We start from the raw sequence: 13189 nt of genomic DNA, 5'->3' as shown, positions 1-13189 counted from the left end.
GACATCTTCATTGTCACCCTCATCATCATCATCTCTGGGAAAACAGTCTTGTAAATTGCTCTCAAACATTGTTAGGACCTAAATAATGGCATTTATTAAGCGCTTACTATGTGCAAAGCAGTGTTCTAAGCGCTGGGGAGTTTACAAGGTGATCAGGTGGTCCCACAGGGGGGCTCACAGTCTTAATCCCCATTTTACAGATGAGGGAACCGAGGCCCAGAGAAGTGAAGTGACTTGCCCAAAGTCACACAGCTGACAAGTGGCGGAGCCGGGATTTGAACCGATGACCTCTGACTCCAAAGCCCGGGCTCTTTCCACTGAGCCACACTGCTTCCCCTAAAGCAAATAAACTCAGGGTCCTTTCACAATCCCTTAAAAATGAAAGGAATTAGAACATAGCAGTGTGGCGTGAATTATTATTAAGTCTGTGCCCTGATGTTCACTAGGTTCATTGCTTGATTCCTCGTAGGCTTTGAGCCCTTGGCTGGAATTCACTTTCATGGCTGGGGCAAAGTATAAATTGACTATTCATTTTAAAAGACCTTTAGAAACAATGGCTGAAATTTTTGAGACTTGAAAGAATGAGTTTGGGTGGAGAACTTTACAGTCAAGGCTTGGCAAGACAAACATTTGCTTAATTTATGAAAGCCTCACACATTGGAATTATAATGGAAAGGCTTTTGGACTCAGCTGAACTTATTTTGTTCAAGTTAAAAGCCACTTCCTGTGGTATAGTGTGCTCTCCCAAGCGCTTCGTTGAGTGCTCCTGCACACAGTAAGCGCTCAATAAACACCACTGGCTGAGCGATTAAATCACCAGTCTAGTCCTGAGCCACGTTTCAGCACTGCTAGATTAGAGCACCCTCTGGTGGGAACTATGGCATTGTGCAGACTGGCCCTAAAATCCCGGGAAAGTACTTACTCATGGCAATCAGCTCAAGCGTTTGGATTTTTGAAACATGGTTTTTTTTTCACACTTGGCTAGCTTTCACTTACATCACGGACTCAGCTCTCATGTAAAAAACGGTTAATCATTTTATTTTGGGACTTCCATCTCAAAACCTCCCTCCCTCCCTCCAAGCTACCTGCGCCATCTTTGTGCGGGGCAAGAAACAATAATAATAATAATAATAAAATAGTATTTGTTAAGCGCTTACTATGTGCCAAGCACTGTTCTAAGCGCTGGGGTGGATACACGTCACCCCCCTGGCCTGGAATGCCCTCCCTCTAACCATCCGCCAAGCTATCTCTCTTCCTCCCTTCAAGGCCCTACTGAGAGCTCACCTCCTCCAGGAGGCCTTCCCAGACTGAGCCCCCTCCTTCCTCTCCCCCTTGTCCCCCTCATCTTACCTCCTTCCCTTCCCCACAGCACCTGTACATATGTATATATGTTTGGACATATTTATTACTCTATTTATTTTACTTGTACATATTTATTATATTTATTTTATTTTGTTAATATGTTTTGTTTTGTTCTCTGTCTCCCCCTTCTAGACTGTGAGCCCACTGTTGGGTAGGGACCGTCTCTATATGTTGCCAACTTGTACTTCCCAAGCAGTTAGTACAGTGCCCTGCACACAGTAAGCGCTCAATAAATACCATTGAATGAATGAATGAAAAAGCCACTCTCAAAACCACTTATCATCATCATCATCAGCAGCAGCAGCAGCAGCAGCAACAATGGTATTTATTGAGCACTTACTGCATGGATTGTAAATCCCTCAAGGGCCCAGAGATTGTGTCTTTTCTTTTTACTGTATGCTCACAAGTGCCTTCTATAGGCCTCTGCAAACAGTAGGTGTTCAATAAATACTGATGATGTTGAGAAGAAGGAGGAATTGAAGGAGGCGGAGAATAGGTTCAGGTGGAAGGTGCTGGGAAAGTGATTTTAGGTGACACTGGGGTGAAGACTAAGTGGACTTATTTCCCATCACTAAACCCTTGCTATATTTAATGAGAGCTGGTGTCTGGCTCAACTCCACATTTGGTCATTTAGACTTCACAAATCCAAGTGCTTTTCCTGCTGGTGGTAAGACGTACATTTCCTCTCTTAAGTATTGGTGTCTAAGCAATGCTTACTCTGAATGGCAAGGGGCCAGTAAAAGGGCAGGACTGTATTTTAATGGGCACCGTGTGCAAGAGAGTCTCAGTGTAACCCTCCCACCCATGAATATAGTTTCCCCAACAGCACTGCCATCTTCAAAACAAAGGACAGTTCTTTCTATAAGTGACTGTCTTCCTATTTGTTCTCAGAACCATCAATCAATCAATCAATCAGTCAATGAGGACCTACTAGTAGAGGCAGATATTTCCAGAGTGAAGTCAAGCTTTCTTTCCAGAGTTCTGATTTCTGTTTTCTTGGTAGAAACCTAACTTTCATTTACCAGCATTAATTTTGTTGATGGATATTTTACTCTCTTATGTGTTTGAAGATAATAATATCACAGGCAGTGATCTGTGTCCAGTGTGCAGGAGTGGCTGAAAAGGCTGACCAACAGCCCCTTCATCCTGCACATTCTGAGAAATTGCCCTGTGGCTACAGGGGCTATTTGCAATGCCTGGCACTGTTATTGATTCTGCCCCCACCACCCTTCAATCAAGGCCTGTCTGTGCCCTTTACCCCAAAAGAGCCACCCAGTTGGAGATTGCCACCCACTAGCCTGTCCATCGCTGTTATCGCCCAGCAACTCTCAACTACATCCCACTGTGTGAGGTTGTGCTTCACTGGGTCTTCAAAGGGCTTCTTTTGTCCACATGGTTGTGTTCACGTTGCTGTGCCTTTGAGAAACAAGTCTGCTTTTAGTAATCCGAATAATGACTAACCAAGGTGAATTCTCTTAGGAACAGAGAAAGAAATCAAGGGCTACTTTCCAGCCACCAAACAGATTGAGACTCTCTCTGACGACCAATTGTAGCCTGGTTCTCTCCACTGAAAACCAGCAGAATGGTGAGTCCATTTCCTATTTCATGGGTATGGAGGGTGTTTTGCCTCTCTCAGGGTCGCACCTGGAGAGTTTCCAGTACTCTACCAGTCTCGACTATGGGAAGGAGAGTCAAGCAGAGGCATACCCATTCCATTCCTAGCTTGGCCAGTGGCTTGTGAGTGGAAGACAATCTGCTACAAGTAAAAAGTCACCTGTGCTGGGCAGCAGCGTCATGGGAGAGAGTCGAGGGTGGAGAGTCAAGTTTACTGTGTGGAAGGAGGCAATGGTAAACCGCTTCCACATTTTTACCAAGAAAACTCTATGGATACACTACCAGAACGATTGCAAATGGAGGCAGGGCATTCTGGGAGAGATGGGGCCATGGTGTCATTATGGGAAGACAAGAGGGTTCTTTGAGAGTTTGAGTTTTTCAGGACCATTTCCCTAGGCGATCTAGGGAAAGCTGGAACTACCTATCACCAGCTTGTACGGCAGACAGAAGTCAAATTATCAGAGGGCAGCTGGTATGGTTGCCCCAGGTCCCCTGAGATTTTAGGGGGCCCATTCATGGCCCTAGAGAACCCTGTCTGCTTTGAGGGATTGTGCCCTAAAAGTCTTGGAGTTTTTCAATGAACTGCAAAAATGCCCAGGCATTTACAATGTACAGATCCTAGTCCCAGAATTACAAGTCTCAGAACTACATCTTTGTTCCTGAAGCCTCTTGAGCCCTTCCTCCTCCCCTGACCCTGGTCATGGGTCAATGGCATGATGCCCCTTGATGCCCTAGGATTTTGTTCTACTGCTACACCAAGATCATATATTTGGGCCCAAATGCCATTTTGTGTGACTCTACCTGGGACCTCGCAATGCATCCCACTCGTATGGTGCCGCAAACCACCACTTGTTCCAAGACCACTAACAGAACCTTTCTCTGCGACTGACTCTGATTCCATCCTCTGCCTCTCCCCAACTCCCCTAACCCACCTTTTTCTCCGCTCCCCCATTACCTCACTGCTGGTTGTTTGGCTGGTAGTACAACATGCATCATCTGGGAATTCTGGAGTCAGTCATTCAGTCGAAACTTTGGTGTGTGGTCAGGTCCTATCTGTCTGCAAAGAGGTGGGGTCGATTTTCAGGGGGAGGTTTGGGGCAGGAGGGCTTCTGAAGGGAGGGTTTTGGTTTTCAGACCAAGCTTTGGAGTGGAAAACCTCCTCTAAAAAAGATGTCTCCTCCACAAACTCTGCCCTCCAACTGTGGGAGTGTGGCTGAAAACACTACATTAGACCTTTCCCACTGAAAGCACATGAAATTACGTGCTGGGACAAATGCAATAATAGCATGTGATTTGCCTTGCCCTGCTGTTGTCCTTTCAGCTCCCACCCAGAGGAAACAAAGAAGCCAGAAAGGAAAATAAACAAGAGGACCATGGGCACATCCATATTAGCCATTTTAATAAAGTACTTCAAAGGCTTTTGGAGCACCCATTGTGCTTGGGTCTCTTCCTCGTGAGGCAGATTTATTTTAAAATGAAGAGCTGCAAATGCTTTCATGTCTACTGATGAAGCATTTTGTCCACATGACAGAGCACTTTCCTGGGACAAAGCTGTTAGTTTAGATTGAAAGAGTATTGAACTCATTCTGCAAATAACTGGGTCGTGACACAGACCTTTTTTCTGTGTTCACTTAGAGAGGGTACCTTCAAACATAATGTACATTGGTAAGATAGACCAAAATTTTTTAAAAAAGGCTTTGTTTGCTTGTAGACCCCCATCAACCATTGTTGCCACAGTAACTACATTTTACCTTAGCTCTTTGATTTGATTCGTGAATTAGGGCCAATGCTCCTGGTGGGCTGAGTTTTTGGTCATGAAATGGAGATCCATGTTCATGGATACCACATCCTTACCCAAGGGTAAAAGTTTGGGTGTTAGTGTTAAGTGTAAGTGCCCTGAGGGAGATATGGGCTATGGGGGGTGGGGAGCGGGGCTGGGGGAAGGAGGGGAGGAGGGAGGGTAAATAGATACCTAGAGAGAACCTCTCTTGCTTATAGTGATTTTAAAATAGATGACGATTCCACAATCAGTCCCTACCCTCACTCAGTTTCTAGGACATTCATTCTAACTGGAAGTCCTTTTTCAGGAAGAGAGTACTTATGAAAAAGGAGCCAAATCAGGCTCCACCACATCCGACCTGTGCAATTTGGTGGCCTGGGCCCACACACATGGAATGATTTGCAAAAAGCTGCCGACCTTAGAAGTCATTCACAATAAGGAGAATATTCCTAGAGGGAAATCTGCTCTGTGGATCTGTGAAGCCGGACATGCCTACAACTGGCCCTGTGGACCTCTGGCCTACAAACTCATGGAAGAACAGACATCTACTCAAGGAGCCCGGAAAAGACGTCCTGCCTCTGTCTGGCAGGAGCAGGGTGGATCAAAAAAGAAATTCAAGTTGGCTCCATTGGTTGAAACAACTCCCACGACCACTGACTCTACAGAATCCCAGAATCCATCTATCAAACAGAAGCCAGAGAGAAGGGCAGAGGTGACCACCGCACTACTAGGCCAAACATCTTCACAGAAAGAATGTTTGAGTACCGGAATGCTTCAGACCAGCTCCGTCAAGTGTTCCAGTTTTCTGCCTTGCATTGTTATTCAGAGTCCAAACCAAGAAGTGATTGAGGGAGCCCAGGAGGTAAAGGCCAGCTGGAACATCCAAGAGTCCTTTAGAGCCAAGCCGGTGGATCATTATTATGTAAGAAATCAAAGAGAAGGGCTGAATCCACAAGTCATGATTATAGATCCAGTAGTGAGTAGAGCTGACAGTGGTGAAAAGGTCTCGGACAACTCGAGTACTGATTCTGGAGTTCCAGGGAATATTTCCATCTCCTGTCTTCAGAAGGACACTCCAGAAAACAATGAGAGCAGCCTGAAACACTTACAAGGCAACTTGAAAGCAGATCTGCCAGAGCCACTGATGGCTACTGAAGCACCAGAGCCACTGATGGCTACTGAAGCACCAGAGCCACTGATGGCTACTGAAGCACCAGAGCCACTGATGGCTACTGAAACACCACCACTCCATTCCAAGCCAATGGCAGAAAATCCTAGACAATTCCCAGGCTCCAAGGTGCATCCTGAATATAGTGACGACCAGCCCAGTACCTCTGAAGTGCAGCCTTGCTTCAGCTCAAGGGACAGCTCTTTGGTCTCCAACTCACCCTCATATCCCCTCCAACCTCGCATTTTGAAGGTTGTTTCCCTGAAGAATGAACCAAAGTGGGCCGCGCTTTTCGAGGACTCTGATGTGGTCGAACTCCCGCCGTTATCACCAACTATTTTTGGCAGCTTCAGTCCTGACAACAAAGTTCCAGAGGAATTTTCAACTGTACAGTCTGGTAAGCTTTCCTGATGCCTCACTCTCCTTCCCACCTGACCCTTCCTTCCAGGTATGTGTCTCCAGAATGAGGCTTGTAGATACTGATCAGAGGTGACAGTCTCCCAGCTCATTGGAATTCTCAAATCCTGGCCTGGAGGGAGGCTTAAATTGTCCATCGCTAGCCCTTTCTTCTTTTCCCCAACTGTCTCACCATGCACTTGAATCTGTTCCCTTTGAGCACTTGATTTGCACTTACTTTGAGAAGCAGCGTGGCTTAGTGGAAAGAGTCCGGGCTTGGGAGTCAGAGGTTGTGGGTTCTAATTCTGACTCTGCCACTTGTCTGCTGTGTGACCTTGGGCAAGTCACTTAACTTCTCTGTGCCTCAGTTACCTCATCTATAAAATGGGGATGAAGACTATGAGCCACATGTGGGACAACCTGATTACCTTGTATCTACCTCAGTGCTTAGAGCAGTGCTTGGCGCATAGGAAGCACTTAACAAATACCAGCATTATTATTATTATCACTTGATAGTCACCCCACCTTCAGCCCCACAGCACTTATGCCCATATCCATAATTTATTCGTTTATGAGTTCATGTCCGCCTCCCCCTCTAGACTGTGAGTTCCTTGTGGGCAGGGAACGTGTCTACCAATTCTGTTGTATCGTCCTCTCCCAAGTGCTTAGTCCAGTGCTCTTCCCGCAGAAAGTGCTCAATAAATACTATTGATACTAAATACAATTGATTGATTGATTTCCTCCTGCCTGGCTTTAAGAGCTACAGAAAAGTGACCAATTCTCTCTTTCCTCTACAGCAGGCAGCAGTGGGTGGCTCCCAGCTCAGAGTTTACCCCGCTACCTAAAAGTGTTCCAGACTTCAGTTTCTGTGAGCTTCCCCTTCCTCTTCCCCCTACATTAAAATAAATTATGGCTACGTACGTAAGTGCTGTGGGGAACGCTTATGTCACCAGAGCAGAGAACTTTAGCACTTCCATCCAGCCTAGGATTCTGTCTCTGACTGGGGCACCAGAAGAAGCTTGGCGGTATCAGGTGTTGGATGACCATTAGATATTCCTACCTTTCCCCCTAGTAACCCATCATAGACCTATCATCCATGAACCTATTTAAATCTTTCTCAGGTCTTCTAATGTTCTTTCTTTTCCCTTCATAGGAAGTACAGTATGCATGAATAATAATGATGTCATTTATTAAGCACATATCTGCGCCAAGCCTCCCCCTCTTAGAGTTTGAGCTCGTTGGGGGCAGGGAATATGTCTGTCTGTTGTCATATTGTACTCTCCCAAGCGTTTAGAACAGTGCTTTTCACACAGAAAGCACTCAATACGTACGATTGAATGAATAAACAAATGAATAAGCACTGGGGTAGATACGCGATAATCAGAGCTGACGCAGTCCCCGCCCAACATGGGGCTCACAGACTAATCAATCAATCAATCAATCAATCAATCGTATTTATTGAGTGCTTACTGTGTGCAGAGCACTGTACTAAGCGCTTGGGAAGTACAAGTTGGCAACATATAGAGACGGTCCCTACCCAACAGTGGGCTCACAGTCTAGAAGGGGGAGACAGAGAACAAAACAAAACACATTAACAAAATAAAATAAATAGAATAGATATGTACAAGTAAAATAAATAGAGTAATAAATACGTACAAACATATATATACATATATACAGGTGCTGTGGGGAAGGGAAGGAGGTAAGGCGGGCGGGATGGAGAGGGGGAGGAGGGGGAGAGGAAGGAGGGGGTCAGTCTGGGAAGGCCTCCTGGAAGAGGTGAGCTCTCAGTAGGGCCTTGAAGGGAGGAAGAGACTAATAATAATAATAATAATAATAATAATGGCATTTGTTAAGCGCTTACTATGTGCAAAGCACTGTTCTAAGCACTGGGGAGGATACAAGGTGATCAGGTTGTCCCAAGGGGGGCTCATAGTCTTCATCCCCATTTGACAGATGAGGGAACTGAGGCCCGGAGAAGTGAAGCGACTTGCCCAAAGTCACCCAGCTGACAAGTGGCGGAGCTGGGATTCGATCCCATGACCCCTGACTCCAAAGCCCGGGCCCTTTCCACTGAGCCACGCTCGGGGGACTAAGAGACTCATCTGGGAATCTATCCAAATCCACTGATATAATTGGCTGCAGCTACCTCCCGTTTGAACAAATTCCATAAGCTCACTTCCCTCTGAGTGAAGAAGTGTTTTCCTTCTGTGTTTTGAAGCTTCTGCCCTCCAGGTCCATCGGGTACCCCCCCCCCCCCCCCCCCCCCCCCCCCGCCTTGTTGTGGGCTTGGGACAACAAAATCATTTTTCGATTTATTAGAACTATTTGCTAGAAAACCATTAACATGTTTAGGAACGTTTGGCTCGGACTTTAAAAAGAAAGCATTTGTTAGGCGAGACCCTCACAGAGTAGATGCTGCCCAATATTCTAGAAGGAAGCCACTTAGCCTCCAACCTGCTTCCTTCTTTGACTCCAGAAGCCCTCATTTTGCTTTTGGGTAGCTCTTCAGACAGATGATTCGTTAAACTATGCTAGCTCAATGTTTACTGTTCTCTGGCCATCTAGCTAGGAGCAGTGTGGCCTAGTGGAAAGAGCACGTGTCCGGGGGCCAGAGAACTTGGGTTCTAATCCCAGCCCCACCACGTACTTGCTGTGTGACCTTGGGCAAGTCACCTAACTTCTCGGTGCCTCAGTTACCTCATATGTAAAACGTGGATTCAATGCCTGTTCTCCCGCCTACTTAGGTTGTGAGCCTGGGAGTCAGAAGGGCATGGGTTCTAATCCTGACTCTGCCACTTGTCTGCTGTGGGACCTTGGGTAAGTCATTTCACTTCTCTGTGACTCAGTTCCCTTATCTGTAAAATGGGGATTGAGTCTGTGAGCCCCATGTGGGACAGGGACTGTGTCCAACCCGATTTTGCTTTTTTCTACTCAGCACTTAGTACAGTGCTTGGCACACAGTAAGCACGTAACAAATACGACAATTATTATTATTATTATTGTTCCAGAGTTTGACACATAGTGGTTAACAAACACCACATTAATTATTATTATCTATCCCTCCTCCATTTACCCCAACCTAGAAAGCTGACCATAAAAGACAACCAAAACAGTACAAAACTCAGCAACGTTACTTCTCCTCAGCAACATTACTTATCCTCCTTCTTTGACTCCCATGCCCATTCTCCCCACCAATGATTCCAGACTTCTAATTCCTTCCTGAAACCCCTGGTGCCATCTCCCAACCCTGATCTCTTACCCCAACAACCTCACCAACTACTTTGTTATTCCCCTTGAGCTCCCCAGCTCTCTCCTGCTCCTACATCCACTCTTGTATCTTTCCCAGGTGCCTCTTAAGAAAATCTCCCACCTACTCCCTCCACCTGTGCCTCTGACCCCATTCCCTCTCACCTTCTAAAAACATCTGCTCCCACCCCTCTTTCCTCCCTGACCATAGGCTTTAATTACTCACTCTCTGATGGCTCCTTTTCCTCTACCCACAACCATGTTTAAGTCTCTCCCATTCTCAAAAAAGCCTTCTCTTGTTTCCACTGCACTCTCCAGCTATCACTCTTTTCCCCTGTTCTGAAATCCTGAAACAGGTTGTACACACCTACTGTCTTTACCTCCTTTCTTCCAACTCCCATTTTGACCCTCTACAGTATGATTTCTTACCCCTTCACTTCCAAAATGGCACTCTCCAAGGTCACCAATGACCACCAAGTGGTCACTATGCTACCCTAATTCCCCTTGATCTGCCTGTTACCATGGACCACTCCCTCTTCCTAGAATTGCTATCTCACAACACTGTTCTCTCCTTATTATTCTCCTACTTCTGTTTCTCAGACTGCTCTTCCTCAGTCTCTATAGCTGCCTTTTCTTATGCCCATCTCCCCTAATTTTGGGTGCCCCTCAAGGCTGGTTCTGGGTCCCTCATCACTTCATACTCACTCCCTTGAGGAGCTCATTTGCTCCCAGGTTTCAACTTCCACCTCTATGCATATGACCCCCAAATCTTTCTCATTAGCTCCCAACCTCTCTCCCCATTTGCAATCTCACATTTCCATTTGCCCGAGGGACACCTCCACCCTGATCTCCAGCTGGAAACTCAAGCTCAGTATGTCCCAAACTGAAATCCTCATCTTCCCTCCTAAACCTTCCTCCCCTCTACCTAACGTTTCCATCGGAGTTGACAACATTACCATCCTCCCGGTTTCCAAAGCCTGTAACCTTGCCATTATCCTTGTTCTCCTTTCACACTCAGTCTGTTGCTATATCCTGCCCCTCCACAGCATTTCCTCTCCAATCAATCAGTTAATCAATCACATTTATTGAGAACTTACCGTGTGCAGAGCACTTGTACTAAATGCTTGGGAGAGCACAACATAGCAGAGTTGGTAAACAGGTTCCCTGCTCACAAAGAGCTTGCAGTCTAGAGGACACATCGTCAGCTTTGTTCTGTATTTTGTACATCTCACTCTCCTTCCCTCCCCTTCAACTCCCCCTACCGCACTGGTCTTCTCTTTCCTCACATTTCTGCCCCCACCCTACCTTTCCTATTTTGTCTGAGTCACTCTCCCTGCACAACTACATGTTTGTTCCTGCGCTATAATCCTTTTCCAGAAGCCCAGAGGCAGAGCCATGCTAACGTACCACAGTGTAAACTGATGAGCTGCTGTTCTGCTAACTCAGGCTTGTTAAAAAAAAAAAGGAAAAAAAAAGGTTTCCAGTTAAACAGCATCTTCTCTCCTTGTTTATCTCCAGAAGTCATGCTTTTCAAAGAAGTACTGGGGCCCTGATGTCTCATTCTACAATCTAGGAGCAAAGTCTCTTCTTTAGGGTGGTCATTTGCCTGGCTTTAAGACGGTCTGGTTTTCAGCCAGACTCTCTCCTCTCTAGTACAGATTCAGCACTTGGACTGTGAGCCCCATGTGAGACAGGGACTGTGTCAGATCTGATTGCATTGTATCTACCCCAGTGCTTAATACAGTGCTTGGTGCATAGTAAGAACTTATCATACACTACAATTATTGTTGTTGTTGTTGTTATTATCAACCATTCACCATTGTTTCTCTTATCTCATAAAAGCAGGTAAAAGAGCTAGCAAGAAAACTAGAAGCGTAACTGACATAAAAGTGTTCAGAGATTGGATCAAACTCACTAAGCCTTTTGAAACTCGTGAAATATGCACAATACCCCCTGCTGAGCTCAACCAATTGCTGATGGCCTTTTTCAATGGGATCCAAAAGCAAAACGGCACCGATTTTTCAGCCAGTTCTCTATTTTTCTTCCAAAGTGGCATAGATAAATACCTCAAGAAGCACAACTATAAATGCAACATAGTAAAAGGGCCTGAATTCCGGGGATCCCAGGAAGTTCTCAAAAAAAAGGGGGCGACAATTATTCCTTAAGAAAAGCAAAGGGATTGGAAGATGCTTCAAAATTTAACTGATCAAGAAGTGGCCGATCTTCGGAAGGCAGGGATATTGAGTCGATTGCACCCTGAAGGCCTGCTGAATCTGATGATTGTCAACAGCATCAGAGGGTTTGGTGCTTTACAGCAATTTCAAAATGTTTCTGTGACTTGGGGCCAAATTATCCTGAAGAAACGTGGCAACATAGAGGTCCTGGAATGGCATGGTGATGAAAACCCAAGTTTTGATAAGCAGAATCATATCACTGAAGATCTCGAAACCCCGGAAAACTGTCCGATTACCGACTACAAGCAGTATTCTAGCAAGAGACCCCTGGATATGCTGACTTGCAACAGTCCGTTCTATCTTACCCCCAAGCCTCTCTGCTCAGTCTGGGATCAGATCTGGTTTTGTAAGAAACCTCTTCTCAAGACAAAGGCGGGAGAAAATGATGAAAACAATCTTGCAACATGTTAAAAACCAAGAAGAGTTCAAGCAAGTAGAACTTCCTCCCCATGTCTCTCCGTCTGGTTTCAAAGAAGATGAAGACACCATGGACTGACATGATTCAATGTGCACGGTTGAAATTTAGCATAAATATTCTCTGATGAGTTGAAGGGAGTTTCCTGGGCCTACGGAAAAGGTCAAAGATGTGAAGATGCTTATGATTAAGTTGAAATCCCAGAACAAAAATAGTTAAGCCATTCTAGATATAGCTTTAAGTTTTGAAAGAGCCCTGTAATCTCCCTTGCTTAAGTTTCTTAGTGTGAGAGTAGCAAACTAAAAGTTTAACTTCATTTTCTGTTATTCATACAAATTTGTTGTCATTCTTTATAGTTTTAAAATAAATATTAGTAAGATAGGCAAATATAAGGAAAGCACTACAATGATCCATAAGCTAGAGAAGTGAATTCTCCTGAATATACCCATAGAGGTAAAAGTTTTACATAGATGTTTAAAGTTTATTTAAATAAGAAACCAAGAACAAAGCAAAGAAGCACTGAAAAACATATCTTTAAAATTAATCACTTGTAAGAACGTTGAACGTTATATTTATATAGGTACTTGAGGCAGGTGGAATTCTCTTCCAATCCCATCAAGGAGATTGTAGTTCCACCCTCATTTTCAAAATAAAGTGTTTTGTCTTTCATTTCTTATGTGTCTGTTCCTCTGTTTTCTCCATGGCTGTCAGATGAGATAGTGTGGTTTAGTGAAAATGTGACAATACTCCAGAGAAAAATCAAAGCTCTCTAGAAATTCAAGGTATTTTTACTCAAGGGAAAGGTCATTCCTGGAGGGATCCTTGGAGGGTTTACTGCGTACAGAACACTGTACTAAGCACTTGGGAGGGTATAATACAATGAGTTGTATGACCAAAGGCCCTTGTTCAGACTCTCTAACCTGAATACCTAAGCAAAGGAGCATGGGAAGATTCCAGCAACCCATATGGAA

The 13189-nt window shown here is 45.0% G+C and overlaps 1 non-coding gene and 1 pseudogene across 1 annotated transcript; both read left to right on the top strand.

The window, feature by feature from the left end:
• The first annotated feature begins 2871 nt into the window (after positions 1 to 2871).
• Positions 2872 to 12829, top strand: LOC119919564 (annotated as a pseudogene).
• On the top strand, positions 2989 to 3126 carry LOC119920222. Its single transcript, XR_005447980.1, has one exon. It is a non-coding gene; the product is annotated as a small nucleolar RNA SNORA7 (small nucleolar RNA).
• Positions 12830 to 13189: the final 360 nt, after the last annotated feature.

This window comes from Tachyglossus aculeatus, chromosome X1 (assembly GCF_015852505.1).
Source record: "Tachyglossus aculeatus isolate mTacAcu1 chromosome X1, mTacAcu1.pri, whole genome shotgun sequence".
NCBI classification, from domain to species: Eukaryota; Metazoa; Chordata; class Mammalia; order Monotremata; family Tachyglossidae; genus Tachyglossus; species Tachyglossus aculeatus.
Note: the sequence above shows the minus strand (reverse complement) of the source record. Positions and strands in the feature narration are given on the sequence as shown.